Source organism: Peromyscus maniculatus, chromosome X (assembly GCF_049852395.1).
Source record: "Peromyscus maniculatus bairdii isolate BWxNUB_F1_BW_parent chromosome X, HU_Pman_BW_mat_3.1, whole genome shotgun sequence".
NCBI lineage: Eukaryota > Metazoa > Chordata > Mammalia > Rodentia > Cricetidae > Peromyscus > Peromyscus maniculatus.
This window is the reverse complement of record NC_134875.1, coordinates 33088515-33110412: the sequence shown is the minus strand read 5'-3', so window position 1 is coordinate 33110412 and position 21898 is coordinate 33088515. Positions and strand designations below refer to the sequence as shown.

General features: G+C 38.0%; 1 protein-coding gene and 1 long non-coding RNA gene across 8 annotated transcripts in view; one reads left to right on the top strand and one right to left on the bottom strand.

Moving 5' to 3' along the window:
• Gria3 (glutamate ionotropic receptor AMPA type subunit 3) overlaps positions 1–21898 on the top strand; it is a 284667-nt gene that overhangs the window by 114781 nt on the left and 147988 nt on the right. The gene's annotated exons all lie outside the window — the stretch shown is intronic.
• LOC121825874 (uncharacterized) overlaps positions 1–21898 on the bottom strand; it is a 55574-nt gene that overhangs the window by 14955 nt on the left and 18721 nt on the right. The window lies entirely within an intron of this gene.

The window sequence follows — 21898 nt, the reverse complement described above, 5'->3', positions numbered from 1 at the left end:
GACTTCTAGGTTACATAAGCCAATAATCCTTTTTCTCAAGTCAATTTAAGTCAGGTTTCTGTCTCCTATAACCAAAGGAGTTCTTAGTTAAGTGAAATGTAGGATCTCACTTAATCTTGACAACTCAATGCATTAGGTACTGCTATTATTATTCCTGGTTTGAAAATGAAGAAACTAGGGCACAGAGAGGTTAAATAACTTACCCTGAGTCATGCAGTTAATAAGTAGCAGAACTGTGAGCTGAACTCCTGCAACCTAACTCCAGACTCTGTGTGTATAGCAACTATACTAATCTTGGGTGAAAAAATAGACCATGGCACCAGTCAGCAGTGAATAGTGGAAACCAAAGGTAACTTCATTCTAAGCATCTGATTTAATGAGTAACCTGGCAAGTAACCTCCCTTTCATATTCCAAAGAAATCAGGAGCTACACAGGTTGAGCTTCTACTTGGGAAACCAGGATTTCTGATGCTATGCAGCTTAGATTCTTCAGTGAGGTGTCCTCTATTGAAACCAAAGTTCACTCCGGGATTTCCTGCATCCTATGGCACTCCCTTCCAGAATAGGAATACAACTCAGTGGTGGATGGCTCAACTATCTTGTATAAGGCCTGGAGCTTGATCTTTAGCAACATGTGCACACACACACACACACACACACACACACACACACACACACACACAGACGCACACATACTTATAAAGGAAGAATCTCTCTTTCAGACAGAAAAAAAGAAATTATGATGAAGACATCTCTGTTGCTAGTACTGGAAATGTTTCTTAGAACAAGAAAACAGCAGCATGACACCCAGGGAGGCACCATACTAAGATTCACAAAGCCAACATCAATTGAGCAAAGCCTATTTTTGATCCCTACATGCCTGCAGCCTCTCCCCTCAGAGGCTTGCAGCATCCTTGGAGGCTTTCAGACAATCCCTGTGAGCTCTGCTGCTTCCACAAGTGTCCTACAGTTAACTGCAGTAGCTTCACTGCAGAAGAATGTGAGTGTGCCTTTAATGCTTTTGTTGTTGTTGTTTTAACGTGCAGAAAGCCTGCCTGCTGGGGATAAATCTTGGCCAAAGAATGCTCATTTAGCCTATCAGAATTCAAATGGTTAAAGATTACAAATGGCTTTCATTGTTTTTAAGACTATTAGGTGGCTCCCTGAATAATTCCCAGCTGATTTATATCTCGGGCTCTATTTCTGAATAGACAACATTAAAAATGTTAAGTAATTTCATATTAAAACAAAATCAGGATGTACTTCAGTTAAGAAGCAAACAGTAATTTTTTGTCAGTCTTTGTGAATGGTTCTTGTTTCCCATTCACTAAATGCTTATAAATTCTTAGAGATTGAATGATTAAAAGTATAGGAGAGATGTAGAGATTTTTTTAAATCAATCTTTGCTTATAGCGCCATTCCAAAATATGTCCCAAATGACACAGTAGATCTTCTCCATGCAACCAGTTAATAACAAGCATTCTGCATATTTTATAATTATGTGCACTGCCAACAGTGTGTGGTTGGATTTATTGTGCACTGCAGCCCCCAGATTGAGAGTCGTGCCTTACATACTCTATTATAATGAATGGTATGGAAGGGTTCTTTATGTCACAGGATGCTGAGTTGGATATTTAAATAGCATGCCCCGGAAGTGTTCTGAGTTATGGTGGTGCTGAGAAAGGGCCACCATCTAAAGTACACTATGATTAAAGTACCATGTAACTGCAGCTCATTTGCTGGGGATTAGGACCTATAAAATAGGAAGCTAAAATTATTCTAATAAAACCTCAGTTGACTAGGAGAATATTGGGAGTAACATTGATTGGTTCTGATTTTTACATGAAGGGAACAAATCATAAGTACATACATAAGGCTCATAGTATTATTTTTCAATAAAAAATGTAATTGGCAGAATTTGGGGGAAAAGATCCAATCTCCTACACATCTATTTTGTCTCCTTTATGATGTTGCAGTGTATCACTAAGATAAGCCATATGTGAGTAGAATAAAATGTGCCCTTTCCCTGAAACAACAGATATTCAGCAAGTGGGGCAATATTTCTTATTAATTAAATTATAATCTAAAAAACCCTTTAAAATGTCAAGTAAATAACTGTTATTTCACACACATTTAAATATTTTTCTTCCAACTCCATATATATATATAATGGAAAATCAAATGCCATTCTCTTTCCATTCCAAGGTGAGAATAGAAGATGTTAAAGGTGTCTAGTAACATACCCAGCTCAGTGCTTTAATTGTTGAGACTGTAATTGCACTATTTCTCCCTTCCCTTTTCAAATTCAAGGCCTCTTTTTCCACTAATTGTCGTTATGTGCCTATATGTATGTATATACATATGTATGTATGTATATGAATATATAAATGTATATATATATACTCATACATGTGTATATACATATACACACACATACATATATATATTTCTAAATATAACCTGTTGAGTCCATATAGTGTTATCTGATATATCTTTAGGGATGAGCATTTGGTACTGTACAACAATTGGTATGCTTTTTCCCAGTGCTTCTCCCCTGCCATCTTGACTTCGTATACCATTTTTGATCATAGCCTACTATCCTTAGACAAAGTCTTTCATCTGAACTTTAACCACTGGTATGAATACATTGCCAGGCATAGTGAGGGTGAGGCAACTCTCCCATGATCTTGCAACCAGACAAATGTAGAGGGCAACTTCGGTTGTACGTTACCTGACTTCTGGCCCAGTGTCCTTCTTATTACTCAGTTGCGCCACCTATAGCCTATGCTGCTCCTGGTTAATTTACTTTGAGAAAAGTATACATTTCTTGGATATTGTTCTCTTATACTATATTCATTAATCAGTTTTTTTCTTTTTCCCTCTCACATTCCCAGTACCACTCCCTCCATCTCCTACACCCAAATCTATACATCTATCCTGGTCTCCAGCTACTTCTCAACACACTGAAACTCTCAGATTATCTGAATGGGAGGAGAAAAATCATGCTGGATGCCCTCAGAAATTACTTTGATGCAATTATTCCAAAATAAGCAATAGAAAAGACAGTGTTAACTACAACCAACAAATCTAAATAGGTATAATTGGTATTACTAATTCTTGTACAGAAATAAATAATTACACCACTTTCCATCCAAAGTTCAATTATGACTTGCAAAGTCCACTTAGTTTACTGCAACCGAAAGTGGAAAACTACCAGAGCTGACAACATCCACAGTAACGTACAGACTGTACCTCGTGCATATATTTACATTGTTCATGGGAACTGTGAGCAAACAGCCCTGCATGGGGTAGTGTCTTTAAGGATGACTTGCTAAATTTATGATTACTCTCCACTAGTCCTTCATATTATTTCTTACACAAATAAAATGCTGGATTTCACCTTATGCAGTGATATATAATCACTGATTATCAAATGTAGTCAATCATACCTCTCCAAAAACATACCAATTATAAAGAAGACTCTAAAGTTACCAGAGTATATATAGCCTTGCTACTTTACATTGAGTCCACAAGGCAGAAGCATGGCTACCCCGTGGATTCTTTTTAGAAGTAGAATTCTAGGCCTATAAAAGCAGAGTCCACATATATAAATAATTCTCATGTGATTCATGTATACACTATAGGAATATCTGTTTATCCCATTACATAACAGCAGCAATGACACTGCATGCTCCAGTTCCTAAACACCTTAGAAATCCCTCTGACTTTTCAGAAAATACAAAGGAAGAGGCATAATTATAACCTTGGATAATCTATAATCTAATCCCAAATTGGGTAGTTTCCATGGCAATAATGCAATCATAGAGAAGATCAAGTGAATTGGGTTATTGATGGAAGGCTATTGGGATCAGGAATCATTTATAAGCTATTAGTCAGTGTTTGGGAATAATAGTAATAATAGCTACTATTTATCAAATACTTATTGTTTGCCAATGCCCATGACTAGACTTTTTCACATATAATCCAGTTTAATCTTCATACCAACTCAATTTGTTAGGTATTTTATAGTGGCTAAATGTAGCAGCACTTATATCAGATGTATGGATTTAAATCTTTAATATTCACTGGCTCTGTGATCATAGGCAAGATGCCTAAGTTTCCTGTGCCTTGGTTTCTTCACCTATGAAACAGAGATGGTATCTCACAAGTCGTCATGAGGATTAAAAGAATTGATATGTCTAAAACACTTAGGACAGCACATAGTAACCATCCAATAAATATCTAAGGTTACTATCTTTATGTTACAGAGAAATTTATGTATAGAGACATTGAAAAACTTTTCCAAAGTCACACAGCCAGTGAGTGGGTAGAGCTAGAACATGAACTCTTCTTGTGAGATACAGAACTCACACTGCTCAACTCTACATTGCATGAGAAAAAAAAAGTCTTTCTCTTCTCTCCTGTCTTGTGTGATAGAAATAAGAGACACTGGGACTAGACAAATCCTTAGTGTTTTGTCCTTGCCTCTAGCACCACACTGCTCTCTGAGCCTCAGTTTCCTCTTACATATAAAAATATTCCCACCCAGACAAATGGGAGTTAGATATAATCAAAGGCATTTAGGTAACTGGTGCAGAACACTGCCAACTTTCTGAGACTCGTTACACATGTCTGTCACTCTATCTGCTTTGAACCACTCTTGTATGTCTCAAGAGATAGCAAGGTCAACATGGGCCCATGCCCTCTCTTAACACTGATACCTTTCCCTATAAACGAAAAAATTCCACTCAAGGTCTTTAATCTCTGGACAAGGTCAAAGACAGGTTGTGAAAATAGCTACTGCAAAGGTCATGGCTTTCCCTTGGCATTTCCACCCTCTGTCTAAACCTTAAAGGATCCGTGTTCAATATTACACACTCACAACAGGATTTCTTTTCTATGCCTGCGTCTCTAAGGACTTTTTCAAACCCAGGTTTGAAAGCAAAGAATTTCTCTAGTAAATCCCTTTAGCACTTTTCACCTACAAGTATATCCTATTACTTCCAAGGATTCATGAAAATATATAAATCAAATTAATTTTGATGCATTTATATTTTATTGTGTATATATTCTGTGGCAATTTGAAAAAAAAAGATAGGTTGAGGGACCAAGAAAGAGTGTTTTCTAAGTTACTGAACAGGCATATTAAAAGTAAGAATTATTTAGTATTATTAAAAAGATCTAGATTTATCATTGACCAACCAAATTATAAAATCACCCACTTGTTTTCAAAGTAGTAGTTGGTCCAGATAAGAAACCTTTTTTCTCCCAAGTCAAAGATCATTCAGATAAAAATAAAAGACCATGTCCAGGGAATATGTGTTACCTGGGTTTGAATGACAATATGGTGTGTATGGGAAATAGTATTAAGAACATATAACTTGTTCACAGGACATCAACTGCTAGGAATAATATCTCATCCATTGATGAGATTCACATGATTTGCCATTTAAACATTGAAGGAAACATGTACCTGGAGAAGTGCTATGTGTTCAAAGTTTCAGCCTTTCCCTGAAATTCCCTTGGTGATCTCAGCATTACATCTGTGCTCATTCTAAATAGGGTCACTCTGCAACAAGGTAGCATTCTTTGGCTCCACATTCTCTACCCCAACTTCTGACATCTACACACCAGGAACGCACTTCAAAAAATTTCTTCTGTGGGGAGGCTCTTCATCAGTCACAAGGCCCTAGATTTAGGACTAAACCCATGGAGAATTTGCTGGAGGCCTGTAATGTGCCTGCCTCTGTACAAATTCCTAAATAACACTTGGTTTTCTTTTTTGTTATTTGTTAATGTTTCTCATACAATAAATATATTCTGATCACGCTCTTTCCCTTTCGCCAACTCCTCCAAGATCCTCCCTCTTCCTCCCTTCTTCTTTCTCAGAAACAAAAACAGAAACTGAAAATCAAAACAAACAAGAGCTAGTAAGACAAAAAAAATGCTGAGCAGGCCCCATGCCCAGGAGTAGTTGGACAACAAGAAACAGGCTCCATGATTTTTTGGCTTTCCTTTATAGTTAAGTTTCAATCAACCAGACTCTAGTGAGTCAAATGGTCAGAATTTCTGTCCAGACTTTTTTAAAAAAAGAGAATCATTTAAAAACTATGATCAGGCAACAGCACAGGTTTAGTAGAAGCGGCAGTTTCCTTGGATTGTTCCAGGGTCAGCGTACACTTGGCAGTTTCCTCCAATTTTTACTTCTCCAGACCTGAGTAATTAGTATCTATGTTGAAATGATAATCCTAAGATACTGAAAGATTCTCAGGCAACAAAAACAATTATGCACTATTCATTTGATCATCTTTCTTATGAAGGGAAATTGGACATATATGTTTTAAAGATACAATGGGGTTTCAATAACAATAACATAGCTACAAAGGGTTTTTCTGTTTAGTGCTCAAGTACCTAGCAAAATCGTCTAGATGTTACTGTAAGTTACTCCTCTGCCTCCCTTCTCATTTACAATTTTCTGGGCCTATCACATACCCTCTAGCTTTTATTGTATGCATCTGTAAAATAAAAAAGATTAGACTAGATTATATCTAAGGTCTTTCCTAATTCTGATGTCCAATAATTGCATCATCTTTGTAATTTCTTGACTGTCCTTTGTATATGTCATTAGGCACAATTCTAACAGAGCCTAGCTCAAAGGAAATGCAATTCAGTCAATGTCCTTCTATCATTGGCCTCTGAAGTCTCAAATGCTTGGGAGCAGTCTTAGGACTATTAGCACAAATAGACCAAGAGATTTTGCTTATCCCACCCATGGAAGGCTCCAGAAGTCAGTGAAGAGCATCTTTGAAATGAGGATGACCACTCCCATCGAAGACCAGAATATATGTGACAAGCACAGGGAAGACACTTGGAGAATTCAATAAAGGACAGTTGGGCAGCTGTTTCTAAAAGGCTACACTGGTCTCAAGACACTGTGAAATCAAAGGTTTATTATTAATTGAAAAGTGAGAAGAGATCGTTAGCCTATATCAGATAAAAAATACACAGATAAATTTGACTTACTGACAGGAACACCACAGGCAGTCTTGGTATTTGGCCACAGTCTTAAGAAAATCCCTTCAGATTTCCTTTGTATTTCTACATCCTCTCTCCTCAAAATGATATATAGCTAAAGGGCCAAAAAACAATCCCCCAAAGTTCTGCAGGTGTTAAATCTCTGAAGACACAACTTACTCTCCAAGTAGTGCTAGCCCATGGATGCTTCCTTCTACAATACAGGACATTTTCTATTAAATGTACAACTCCGGTTCTAGTCATGTGAAAAAAATTACTTTCAAATCAAATGCATACCACCTGACCTGATTTTGAACCCCTCCACACCCAAACACAAAGTAAAATTCTGTTACCAATTCTGCCTAGTGAAGAGCGACATATCTGTTCCGGTTACAAAAGAGAATAATGTCAAAAGTAGCAAAATAGTATCAATGAACAAAAAGGCCAAGATATTTTTAAAAGTCTATGATCATTACAGTGTCTATATCGGTTCTATATCCCAATATATGAATTTCTATACAGATCTTAAAAAAATACTTCATGTACCAAAAATAAATGCCAAGACTTTGGAAGATTTGTCTCCTGTATTATAAGGCATTAGTTCTTTAGAGTACCGATATGACTCTGAGATGCATCATCAACATCTATTTTTCACAACATCTTATTTTTAATCCCAGGCCTGTTTCTATTGGCCTGCTTTTATTTAAGCATACCATAAATTATAAAAAGCAGTATAAAACACATGCACAAGTTAATGTTTTATAAAATGTCCTTCAAATCACTGCCAATGAGAAGACTCTTGCTAGCTACCTCAGAAGTCCTTTGTGTATTGCCAAGCACCACTTGTACATTTTTGTTCTTAATTTGGTGAAGATGTGGATAACATGAAATCCTCTTTTTTCAATTGTTTGTGTGCATGGTGTGTGGAGGGTAGGGGGTTCGTAGGGAGGGAGAGAGAGAAATTTACAACTTGTTTGAAATGAGCTCTCTCTTGTTCCCTGCAACTGCATGCATCAGGCTAACTGGTCAATGAGCATAGGACATTTGTCCTCTCTCTGCCCCCATCTCCCTATTGTAGTGCTGAGACTAAAGATACATGCCATACTGTATTGGATTCTTACATGTGGTCTGGGGATCTGAATTCAGCTCATTACGCTTGTGAGGCAAGTACTTGACTCACTGAGCCATCTCTCCTCACATATCAAATGCTTTTCTGATGCCACAAAGTTTCTGTTTATTTTCCATTTTTGAAAATTTACATTCTCATTTTGGCTTGATGGCTTAATTTTTGTGGTACTAAGGGTTGAGCTGAACTGAGGGCCCTGTGCATGCTAAGCAAGCACTCTGACACCGAATTATAACCCAACCCTTCCAATCATTTCTAAAGCTGACAACCATCCTGTCTATACCAGAGAGAGTTGGAAGGAAGCAATTCCACATGGGTTGGGATTTTTATAAGCCTAAGAGATGGAGATAGAGAGTGTTGAGAGTCAAAGGCAAAACACACATAAGAGATAAGTATAAGAAGCTGGAATCACTTCCCATTTCCTCTAAGACCGTATCTTTTCAGTTAAATTAACATCTCCACATCATGTAGATACATTCAAATCCAAAATATAAAAAGCTTGTAAAAATTAAATATGAGTGAATTTAAATGTATGCATTATGCAGTACTGTCCATACCTTGGATTTCCTATTCTTGCTGCAAATAATCAAAAGAAAATCTCAAAGCCTGGATAGATAGGGTGGATAGAGAAGGAAAGGCAGGAAGAAGCCGGGTTTGGTAGACTAAATGTCTAGTGAGACTTCCACTTTCTCCAGCATTCTGTTAAGAGTCATTGATGTTAGTGTTCTCAGACTATTCTGTATGAATTAGGGAAACTGTCATAGACCCACAGACTGATCACTGAACAACCTAAGGCCTATTTTGAAAGCTGGATTTTAAGTTATTTCCTTATTCATCCCATGGGTGTGTGGATAATTTAAAAGTGTATCTGTCTGACTAGTTGGCCAGTTTGGTCTTTAATACTGAACAATCAGTACTTTAACTTTATCTAAGGCTTTATGTTTCCCTATGTCATCAGATCACAAATTGAACAGATATCATACGTAAAAAATATCACCCAGAAAGCAGAACTGAGAACAAATAGCTCGTTGGAGAAGACAGAGGTGTTGCCCCTGGGAGTCAAGGCATGCAACAACAAAATATTGAGTCAGGAAATCCCAGAATTCCCTATCCAGAGGAATATGCCTTGTAAAAAAGATACTATCACAGCCTTAGCCAGCTGAATAAAAGAATGCCATGAAACACTGAAAAGGACGCACATCTTTTGAAATGCTCACAGCAGTAGTATTTCCCCAAGCTATGTTGAGCTTTCTTGCATCCAAAACAAAGTAGGGAAGTTTGGGGTTGGACCAACACAGTTACCCTGATCGAGCTGTGCCGCGTGCCTGCCACTTCCAGATAACCCTGTCTCTGGCTCTGGGGTACAGATTGATCAGACACCATTTCCTGAAAAAGAAGTCCCCTCTGTCGTGCTCCAGGGGCTTTGGCAGAGGACTGGAGAGGATGCTCTGTGATTCCTCTGGCATTCAAGTAACTCTCTAATGCCCAACATGCAGAGCAAAGGGAGGTTTGTCCAAATGCCTGACCTAAAAGGACCATGGTTTTACTTCTTTTATAATTAGGATAATTAACCTCCTCTGCTCATTCATTTGATTCCAATCCAAAAAGCTCAAATTAAAATGGCACAGGGGACTCTCAAGCTCTGGGGACAGGAAATACTTTAGAAATACCTTTCATATCCATTTCAACCACAATTATGGCAAAGCCAGAACAAAGTTGGCACAGTACCTTCCCCCTTGACACAACCTGGAGCCACTAGAAGGCCACTTTCAGAGTTCCATCAATGCAAATATCTCATCAGCTGTAAAATCGTGCACTACCACATCTCACTTGCTGACTAAATTGAGTAGGGAGTAGGCAGGGAGAAAGCTTATAAAAAGATATTATTTCTCTTTATTGTTATATGGATTTTTTGTGCTTTTTCCAAAAAGACCAAAAAAATGTATGGCTTATAAGTTGGTAGGAATTTATATGAAATTTATAAGAATTATTTTTTCAAATAACCACTGAAGGCCAAATTTTGGGTGAATTTTAAAAATTTGAATATAGCAGTATTTCACATAGGACAGAGGATACGTTGCTGTAGTTCTTCTCCAGGTGGCTTTAATTATCCACTCCTCACCGCTGAGCAAGTTTGAAGGGTCTCTGGCAGGTGTCTACCTCCACCATGCTACACATGCAGAGAGAGATCAATGAACACAGCCCTGCTAGATTGTTTCTCTGTGCTGCAAGCTTCAGTCCAAGGACTTCTCTGCACACAGCCCTTCCTACTTGTATAGGAAGCTGCTATACTCTCTAGTCTGGCTACAGACCTGCGAGAGCCTCCGCGAATGGTGGGAAAGACAACAGAAGAGACAACATTTGGATGTCTTCTTGAAGTCAATACAGAAGCATCTAATTCAGCCGAGGGAAGCTGGGATTTCCCCTGACCCACTTTGGTTGTAGCCTTGGTCTCTCCCAGATGAAGATTGTGATGTGTTACTTGCTGTGTCACAAGATCAGCTGCACATATTTCTCAAAATGCTGTTAAAAGGCTTTGGGGGCATATATTCAACAAGCTGGACATTTTCAAGACTTCGTCAGTTCATGACCCAGTTTCCTCCTAACTCATCAGCATTCATTCTCCCTCTGCTATATCCACTGAATACGGAGCTTTTTGTGCACCTGAATTGCCCGTCTATGTTAACAGCCAAACTGTGGGTGTGAGTAATTTATACAATAGTGACAAGACCATTACTACTCAAATTGTGATGTGCTAATGAATCACATGGGAAGCTTGTTTAAAACATATTCTCACTAATTAAGCATAGGGAGGGACTGAAGGCTCTGCATTTCTAACAAATGGCTTTGATGATACCAATGTTGCTAGTTCATAGGGCATATATTAAGTTGCAAAGGTACAGCATCTTTATGATTTCTGTCATTGAGATTGAGATTTCTGCAAGTAGAAAGAACATATATCCCATTTCTGGATGAATTAAACCCAACTAGTGTGCTTAGAATAAAAGACTGGTACACCAACTTCTTTTCTTAACTATAGCTTCCTTTCCTATTAAGACCAAAAGAAACATTTTATAGGCAAAGTGGGCCCTGGCATAGACTACCCTTCTTTGGATTTGGGTTATTAGCATAAGCCGTCCTGGGTACCTTCTCTGCTTTGTGAAGCCAGCTATGCAGACCAAACTCATTCTGCATCCAGAGGCTCCATTCATCGAATCCGCTTTCACAGCGGCTTTGGATGGCTGCTGCCACAATATCACTCATGCTGTGATCTGCATCAGTGGCTGAGAGAGAAGCAGCAGCTATATCATGCAAGGCACAAGCCATTTATTTCATACTGAGAAAAAAGTCTTCTGTCCAAGTGGGGCCAGCTAAGCTGGACAGTTGTCCCAGCTCTAAGGTAATAGGCAATGTGCCCTTTACACTTTGGGTTCCTCAGTAGGGAGCAAAGGGAGCAAACACCTAAGGATGGCCCAGGTGTCATTAAACTTACCAATACAATACTGTGCAGGGAAAGTCCATTTCTCTTCTAAGGCATGAATTGTAAAACCCCTGAAGTTACCTAAACATAAATTTTCAATAGAAATGGACTGCCTTGTTTCTTGATACCCAAATCACCATCTCATGTATTGCTGGTGATTGTGCTCTTCACTCAAAGTAGCCAATGAATCTTAAAGAACATCTGAAAAGCATTATATGTTTCAGCTTCTACAAAAGTTGGTAGAAGGTGCATATACGAAGGGGAAATAGATAAATCTAAATAATAAATACATGCCGCCATTGTTCTGCGGTAAGAATACTTAATATTCCTTCTGTAGTTTTCAAAATGTATCATTATTAGCTATAGACATTTTTATATACAATAGATCTCTTTAATTTAATTCCTTCTAATTGTAACTGTATGTCATATCACCAATACTCTCCTATGACCTATCCTTATACCCATCCTAGCTCCTAGTTATATTTATTCTACTCTCTACTTCCATGGGACCAAAATTTTTAGAATCCATATATGAATGAGATGGTATGATACTTGGTTTTCTGTACCTTGCTCATTTCAATTAAGATAATACCCTCCAGATTCATCCAAGTTGTTGCAAGCAACAAGATGCTCCCTTGTTGGTATTTGGAGAGTTAAACACTACAGATTGGAAGGTTTCCCTAAAAAGATTCCAGAGCATTATGATCATCCGGCTTCAATCCAAAATATAAACATGTTTTATGGCCTAAGGGAGTTGTCAAACAGTTTTAAGACACACTGGCAAATTTAACACAGATTTAAAAGTAGGCCAGCTTGAAGATACAGAACAGCTCCATGCCTTCACATCCCAGTGGCTTCACGGAAACAAGTGTTTACCATACAGATCCATTACTGCCTCGGGTGGGGTCTCTACGCTAAAGAAATAAACATTTACCATTAACTGATTCCCCGTGTTCTATAGCTCTTCCCTCTCTAGGTAAATACTTAGCTCTTCAACAGATCAATACTTTCATGTACATATGACATTACAACTTGTTCTCTCACTCAAAACCACACCTAAGAGCTCGTATCGTGGCTAGTAAAATCAAATATCTAGCTAAGAATTCAGTCATTCTTTCTTCCTGGGAACACTGAATGAACACAGAAGCTTTAGAGTCATGGCTGACTAGTCTCTCAATTAATTAACCATTGTAATGACTAACTTTGTGATTCCTAAGTGCATTTTATTCAAGTATTTATTCTAGCCATTCAACTTCCCCAGCAATCCAATATCAGAGGTAGGACCTTAAGTGTCAGTGACTATGGACTTGACCTTTGTAAACCCCCTATATATCCTAGTTGGCTGAAGCACTTTTAAATTCAGTCATAGCCATGTAGTTGTTTATCCTTTGCAAAATGTTAGCCCAGCTGGATATATCCTGTGACTAAGCAAAATGAAAGCCAGAACTGGTAGTGTCAGTTAGCTTCTTTCTATCTAGTCTATGAGGCTATACATTTTCCTCAAGATTGGCTAGCCAAATAGTGAGCTTGCTTTAAGTTTCATTGATTTAAACCCCAATAACTCTAGTTAATGCACCAATTTCCAAGTGAAACAGTAAGCAGGAAGAGTAAGGGTAAGTGAACAGAAATGTTTAAAGAGATATTCTCTCTTGTTCTTTTCTCCTTCATCTCTTCCACTTATCTCTTAGTGCACTTGAATTCTTTTCATCTATCCTTCAGATTCTGTATGGTTATACCTATGTATAAAATCAGTAGGGAACCCCTAGGAATAGAATATCATTTTAGTTTAGGATCTGAGTTCTAGAATGAGAAAGTAACAAACCACAAGCTGATTAGGCTTAATTATTTCCCTAAGATTTCCTTGGATAGTAAATCCTAATTTGAAAACAAATTAGAACATTTTTAATATCTGCAAGGAAATACTTGTGAAAAATTTTAGAATGACATGGCTGTAGCATAATCAGAATGAGCAGCTTGGATGGAAAGGAAAGGACTATTGCAATAGCCCAAGCATATACTAATAATAGCTTGAAGACAGCTAGCAGTATTGGGGATGGAAAGTAGAAGGCAGACACATGAAGCATGAATTAACTTCACTTCACATATGCTTAGGGCAATGAAAGAATCCAAGGTAGCACTCAGAATTTGTAACTAGGAGATTAACAAAAATAAGGACGTCAGAAGAAATAGATGGATTGCAAGCAGGGAAGCCTCTGAGGCAATCTGAGAAATACCAAAAAGATGTCAAAACCCACCTAGTCTACAAAGAATTTCTTAGTCTAATGGCTTCAGATCAGTTCTCTAGGTGATGAGAGAGATGTTATCATGCAGATAAACCATGTTAAGGATTTGGAGGCTCTTCCACTTGATTGCACGATATGTGTTCTATTAGGCCCAAAGTACCCAAAGGCATTTTCAGCTAGCTACAAAACACTACATTCTAGAACTGTCCTCACATATGAGAAATTTACAATGAAAATAAATAATTTCCTGTCCCGTACACAAAAAACACATAAAAGTATTCCAAGATCAACATATTTTGATTGTCCATTTTCTTTTATTTGGGTTTGTCCAGAAGGGAAAAGAGAGTGTATTTAGCAGTATGAAAGAAGATTACAAACTGTTTCATCCTGTTCATATCTTGGCCTCTAGACAAAATGATTGAATCGTACCTGAGTTGCAAGACATCAGGCTTTCTGAGGCGAACAAAAGCCTACCACATCTCTTACAATTTTAAAATATGAGAACCAGAAATAATGATAACATTGGTCTACTTATTGTGCATGTGAGAAACTGAAGATCAGAGAGGAAAACAGTCTACTCAATGATAGGTCCTATACTCATGCATTTTGTCTTTTATTTTTAACTTTCAATATTAATGTAAAATGACATTTCTGCTGCTTTCTGGATAGGGATTAATTTTGATACACAGTAAAAGCTTAAATTCAATAGAAGTGTTCTGACAGATACATTCCTCTTAGCCTGTAAGTCTTTCTTGACATCCATGTGGAATCCATTCCTCTTTCATTTTATACCTTTGTGTGTAGAAGCCAGAGAGTCCACAGCAAGTCTGGGAATTAAAACATAACTTCCTTCTCTTACACACTGGGACTCCTATTTGGTACTGGGGCCCACAGTAATCTACACAGGCATTAGAGATTAGCCTTGGTTCATCTTTCTTAATGCCATGAATTCTTGTGCACTACCTATAGCCTACACATCTCTATTCTCCAATGATTTTTTTCTGTCTGTCCGCCTAGCAAGACTTTACCTCCATCCAATAACCTTCTATTCATTAATACTCACGTCATATTTATCAAGGAAAATATCTGCTTGAGACAGTTTTTCTGGGCTCTCACATCCATCCTATAGATTATGTTAGAGTGGCCACCATCTCTAAAGGGTCATGGTCAAATGCTGTGTTTAAATTATTGTTTGTATGAAATATTTTCTTTATATATTGTGATACATAAATTTTCAGCTCTATTCCTCAGGTATTTTTTAATTTTTTAAGATCTGTTTATGTGTATATGTGTTTTACATGCAAGTATGTGTGTATGTGTGCCACATGTGTGCCCAGTGCCTGTGGACATCAGAAGAAGTCATCAGATCCCCCAGAACTGAAGTTATGGATGGTTGCAAGCCACTAGGTGGGTGCTAGAAACTGAACCTTGGTCCTCTGCAAGAGCAACAAGTACTCGTAACCATTGAGCTACCTCTCCAGCCCTAGTCCTCAGATTTTAAAGCTGAACTGGCTTCTTTCCTTCCTTTCTTCCTTCCTTCCTTCCTTCCTTTCTTCATTCCTTCTTTCCTTCTCTCTCTCTCTCTTTCTTTCTTTTTTTCTTTCTTTCTTTGTCAAGATTTGGACAAGATAAGAAACTAATAGTTTTTGAATACCTACCTTAAATTGGTCACTGTGTTGAACAATTATACAATCACCACATTTAATATTTTCAACAACACTAAACAGCTATTCTAAGTGGACAAATGATGAAAAGGAGCCTCAGAGTGGTTTTCATGTGTTCATGATAAATGCATCTCACTCATAAATTTTGGAGGTGGGATTATACTCAGGTTTGACTTACAAGTTTATATTCTTCTCCTTTCTCCTCATCAGTGACTCAATTTATTCTGACAGGTTCAGTTGCCCGGGAAATAGAGTCATACATATCTTTTGTTTCTAGGACTTCATTTTTAGCCCTTCTATGCCCTCTAGGCAAGAGTTTGCACTTAATATTACCTTTACCTCCAGCAATATCAAGATCAAAAAGATGCAGCCATCCAGGAATGGCCAGCAAGCAGAACAGGCCATATCATTTTGTAAGCAGATCTAGATATCTTTCATCCTTGCCATAAATCCTCTCCCATTTCTCACTGTTATCCACCATTCTATCCTCACATCTGTAGTTCAAAAATGTTAAGAGTTTCATCATAGAAAAGACTCCTGTTTAATAGAAATCAAGCACATATTTTCCAAGCTCAAGCTCAATCTGGGTCAGTTTCACTTGACTACTCCATAGGCACAGGGCACAACATAAACTACTGTGACATAAGGAAAGATTAGAGTATGGATACTTAATATAAAGTATGCTCACTTCTGGAAACACTATCAAAGGTCACTCTGTGCTGCAGGAGGGGTAATAGAGTGGGCAGCCTCTTTAATTTGTAGTCACTGGGTTCTATCCATAATAAACTGAAAGTGGGATGAAGGTGCATTTTGGTCAGTTGGTAATAGCTCTTCCCTCACCTATAAATAGGGCCCTTTTGTTTATGTATATGGCATTTCCTCCACTGTAGTCCAACTTAAACTGCCAAGCACATTTCCTGATTGGGTTCTATGGCACTCCCTCTCTCCAAGTACCCAAGAAATGCTAAGCCACTCACCAGTTTCTCAGAAAAGAGACTTAGTCACAGAATCAAAATTGGAAATTTTGGGGCTAAGAAACCAAGTAAGAAAATATTAGTGGCCAAGAACATTTATTGAATGCTATGTACATTGGTTGCTTTTCTCATTACTATGAGTAAATCTCTGTCCAAAAGCAACTTATAGAAAGAGGGGTTTATTTTGTCTTGTGGTTTATGGGCATATTCCATCATAGTGGAGAACACATAGTATAGGGGTGTGATTCTACTCGCTCTCAACTGAGCAGATAATAAAGTGGAAACAGGACAAGAAGATTTCCTGAAGTCACTCCCTTCCTCTAGCTGGTCTCCGTCTTCTAAAGGTTAGAGAACCTCTCATAACTGCACCACCAGCTATAGCCAGAAGTTTCTCTGGTCCTGCCTGGCCCCGCGGTGGGGACAAATCTCTCCCACCTGTGTCCCACAGCCACTTGGTCCCAAGTAAACACACAGAGGCTTATATTATTCACAAACTGTATGGCCTATGGGTCAGGCTTCTTGTTAGCTAGCTCTTATAACTTAACTCAGACTATTTCTATTGATCTATATGTTGCCACACAGCTGTGGCATTACCGGTGTGCTGGCATCTTGTTGCTCCTTGGGCAGCAAGCTGGCATTTCCTCCTGCTCTCCTTTCTACCACTACAACCAGCTAGATACCAAAATGTTCCAAATACGTAAATCTTCAGGGAAAATTCCACATTCAAACCATGACAACATCTATTAAGTGTTCAACAGTCCAGAGTGCAGCTTGTAGATGACTCTTGTCCTTGGTGAATTTACATTGTTAGCAATCTATACCAGAACAATTACCTAAGCACCAAACATAAATATAAAAGAATTATACATAGCACTGTAGGAACTCCTTTTAATCGAAACCCCAGTTGCTTTTATATTTTTATATCAGACCTAGAGTGGCTGACAATCGGAGGCTTGCCTATCCTGTTTTTCCCAGACATTGAGCACATCTCCTCCAGATGGTCTTCTAAGTTCCCTTGTAACTGATAATATGAAGCAAGTGTACATTCACTCAGTGAAACTGACATATCTCTTTGGGCATATTTTCTCAGCTTAGGGTGAGGAAAATGAACTACATAATTCACCAGCAGGGAGACAAGGTTCATAATGAGGAGCAAGAAGAAAGAGAAAAATGGAAAATGTAGGATTATATGCACTCCCAGCTTCAGAGCCACCCTTGACAAGTAGCAGTTGCCTCCTTTGGTGAATTATTAGGGTAATTGGAATACATGAAGTTGCCAAACAATATCCTATCAATTATTGTCTAGAAATTCTCAGTTAAAACTTGATTCTTTAAGACTTTTAATTTTAAGTTTGTGAAACATAAATTCTCCAGGGAGCCAGTTCACAATTAAAAGTATTGGACAGTCTAGTACAAGTAAAGATCATGCTTTGAATTGAAAGAAATATTTTTAGAAAATAAAGGACACAAAATTGGAGAGCACCTTATGTTCATTGGTTTCACAAATTAGCTAGGGGCCATCCTAATGATGCAGCTATAAGCAAGAGAAGAGTTGCAGAGGGTCATTCTTAATTAGAGAATGAGTTAAACAAACACAGTTATGAAGAATAAAGGCAGCCGGGCGTGGTGGCGCACGCCTTCAATCCCAGCACTCGGGAGGCAGAGCCAGGCGGATTGCTGTGAGTTCGAGGCCAGCCTGGGCTACCAAGTGAGCTCCAGGAAAGGCGCAAAGCTACACAGAGAAACCCTGTCTCGAAAAAACCAAAAAAAAAAAAAAAAAAAAAAAAAAAAAAAAAAAAAAAAAAAAAAAAAAAAGAATAAAGGCATCAGGGAAATCTTAATTTGCCATGGGTAAATTGGGCTGGGTGTGAATGAATATTTGTTTTTATCATAGTCCATAAAATTCACAGATTGGCATCTATATGCAAACAGAGAGTGGTTTTTGATCTTCCTAGCTAAAGCTCTTCACATACTGAACAGTTTTTGTATTAACATCTCAAGTTTAGACAATCACTATATTAATTTTTATGATACTAAACTGTTCAAATTAAGCTAAAACAAATGCTAACAACAACAAAACAATAAAATATGGGTCCAATTGTGCTATGGGAATCTTTCCATGAGTTATTTACAAGGGAAAGTACATTTTTTTTTTTGGTTTTTTTTTCGAGACAGGGTTTCTCTGTGTAGCTTTGCGCCTTTCCTGGAGCTCACTTGGTAGTCCAGGCTGGCCTCGAACTCACAGAGATCCACCTGGCTCTGCCTCCCGAGTGCTGGGATTAAAGGCGTGCACCACCACCGCCCGGCAAGGGAAAGTACATTTTATGATATGAATAATCATCTTCTGAGTTATTGGCTCTGAGATCAGATTTTTGTACATCAGGCCTCAGAGACATGGCAAAATGTAACACAAAACAAGTGATTATGCTCACCATCATCTCTCTTTCCTCTGCGTCTATGTTTTTACTGTTCACTTCTGTCTCTGAAAACACCTTCATATTCTATATCAAGCTAGTCCATGTCCTTATTTTTCCACAGCATACAAGATAAATTTATTTCAAAGTCTATGGAGATCAAAGAAGTTTAAGAAATAGAGAGTATAAAGTTGTCTAAGGTTGGCTTTGCAGCCCAGACGAGCACAAGCATAAGAATAGAAGAACAATTTTCATTTGGCTAGTTTCATCTGAATGAACAAGAACACCAATTTCATAACAATGCTAGACACTTGCTTATCAAAATGTATTGGAAGCAACATTAGAAGTACAATAAACTGAGTTAAACTAGACATTGCATATATTATAGATGCAATGAAGACATTAACATTATTAGAAATTTTTTTAAAAAAAAGAAGAAATAAGCCATACTCAAGGAATAAACAGAACTAAAAAGAAAATGATAAGGAAGGAAGGAAGGAAGGAAGGAAGGAAGGAAGGAAGGAAGGAAGGAAGGAAGGAAGGAAGGAAGGAACTGAAAGGGGGAAAGCAATATTGTCAGACATGACCATGAATGCCTTTATTCCTAGCACTTGGTGATTGCAAGATCAGCCTTGTCAATGTAATAAGTTCAAAGCTAGGCTATGCTACATGAGGATATAGGAGGCAGAGGAGGTAGTCAGGAAAAGTAAGCAAGAGCTAGCCATTAGATAGTTCTGGAATTTTTGTCACAAATCCTCTAAGAAACCCTACCAGGCACAAATGTCTATAAATGTCAATCAACACTTCTGTGAAGGCTATTCATAAATACCAGATTCTGTCATTTGGGACACTGTTAGAGACCATGTCAGAAGTACATATAAGTGTGGCTCTGAGTACAAATTCTGAGTAAGAACAGGTGGTGGTACAAAGCAGAAAGAAGATCATCTTTGGTGTATTTTCTTGGATGTCTTGATTACCAATTTCTGTATGCCAAAATCCTGTTGATTGTTCTCCATTTTTGCAGGGAAAATACTAAATTTGTTCAGCATGAAGTGTTTTTGTATTTTGTTTAGACAGTGAAAATAATTCTGGCCCTTTCTCTCTGGGAAAATGATTGTGACAATGTAGGTTTGAGAGCTTTTTGTATCTGTTGTCATCCCTTTTATGAGGTCAAACTAATGGTCATGGATTGAGTACTCTAAGAGCACGTGTTGAAATGGCAACTCACATGCCAAAAGGTTCTTGGTGAGTCTACTCATTGGCACCACTTGTGAGGAGAAGAGAAGCATGAAGTTGGCTAAGAAAAGAAGAGCTGTGGTACAGTCATGACAAGGCATTAGAGCTCTGAAGCTGGGGTAGCCCATTAGCTATCCCATTGGGAATTTGGGATGATTGTGCCTTTATACTTTGTGGCTACCAGTCCTTGGATGCAGGATGCCCTGGGGAGGAGATTCAATTTTAAGTCAGGCATCTGTCTTCCACCAACAACTTTCCCATCAGCAGAAGAAGTAAGCCCTTTGGTAATAAAGGATGATCTAGTTGTACAGCACAGCATCCATGCACTGCCTTGAACCCAGACAGTCTCCTTGTTTGCTAACAGCAGCCCAACAAGCAGTACACTAGAATTCAACTGGTCATGGCTATGACCCAGTTCCTCATGCCTAATTGCCCTGTCCTTACTGTCATACTCTCATGTTACTTTGGTCAAATGCAGAGGGTAAGCTCACAATCAGCCAGTTCATCTATATGGCAACTCCCACCATTTAAAATAAGGATGAGTAAGGGCATGAACAGCAATGGTTGTCTGGAATCCAGATGAGATAATTTGCTACTCAAATCAAAGTAGCTTTGAGACTTGCAAAGCTGGGCATGTGAAAACTCATGCAGAGTAGATGACAATTCTGAAGCTGCTAAAACAGCAGGCTTTATTTTTTACAAAGCCAGGGCTTTGTTGCAAACCTCACCTCCTACAAACACTAGCACCTGGTTTTGCTCTGCCAAGTCAAACATTTCTTTCTTTTTCCCTCAAGCTTCTATTTATGCTTTGGTCAGCTGTAACAGAGTCAGTGAAACTATGATAAATCGGGTATGAAAACAAATAAAAAGATCTGCTTGGATTGCTAGCTGACATATACTGAACTGAATTGACCATTCCCCCAGAGTTCTAGAGTGCAACAGCCCCATGTTCAAGCAGACACAGGAAAACTCTGCATGGAAAATGACATTGCAGTGCTATACCATAGTTTTGACTATGTAAGAAAGACTCAGAGCCAACTGGATCTCAGACACAAGCTCATCAAAAATCAGTGTGCTTCTGCTTAGCTTTTGATTAGGTAACACATTCCCATGGTTCAAAGAACAGAAGTATAAAAAGATCTATAAGAACCATCGCTTATTAAGAAGAAGCACATAGTGGAGTGTTGATCTGTCATCTGAATATTCTAGCAGCTTATGGTCTGAGAGATCAGCATGAGCCAGACTTTCAAAACTTTATTGGTTTTATCCTTGCAGAGAACAATACCTGCTTCTTGTGAAAGAGCCAGACATTATATAACCAAACGACAGTGAATGTGGAATGTCTTCATAATCCCTCATCTCTGAGAAAACACTAGTAGTTCTTGCAGATTTTTTTTCACAATGTATACAATCATGAGCCTTTTAGCAAGAAAAATAAAATAAAATTACATTATAAATGCTAAATTGTTAGGTTTTTCCATTCTACATTACATACTATATTATATATAGTGTAAATATTCCCTTGTTAGTATATGTACACTGTTGACTATTAAACTTTAGCATAACATTCCTTGTGTGTGTGTGTGTGTTGTGTACTATAATGTACTTAGTTCACTGTATTTTGCATTTTTAAAACATCTGTGAAAGTTATTCAAATTGCTTTTCCATTGCTTGTAATTTACTTATCTTGAATTCAAAACAAGTCATGTCTTGGGAAATTAATGAGAAGTCATTAAAGGGAAGAGA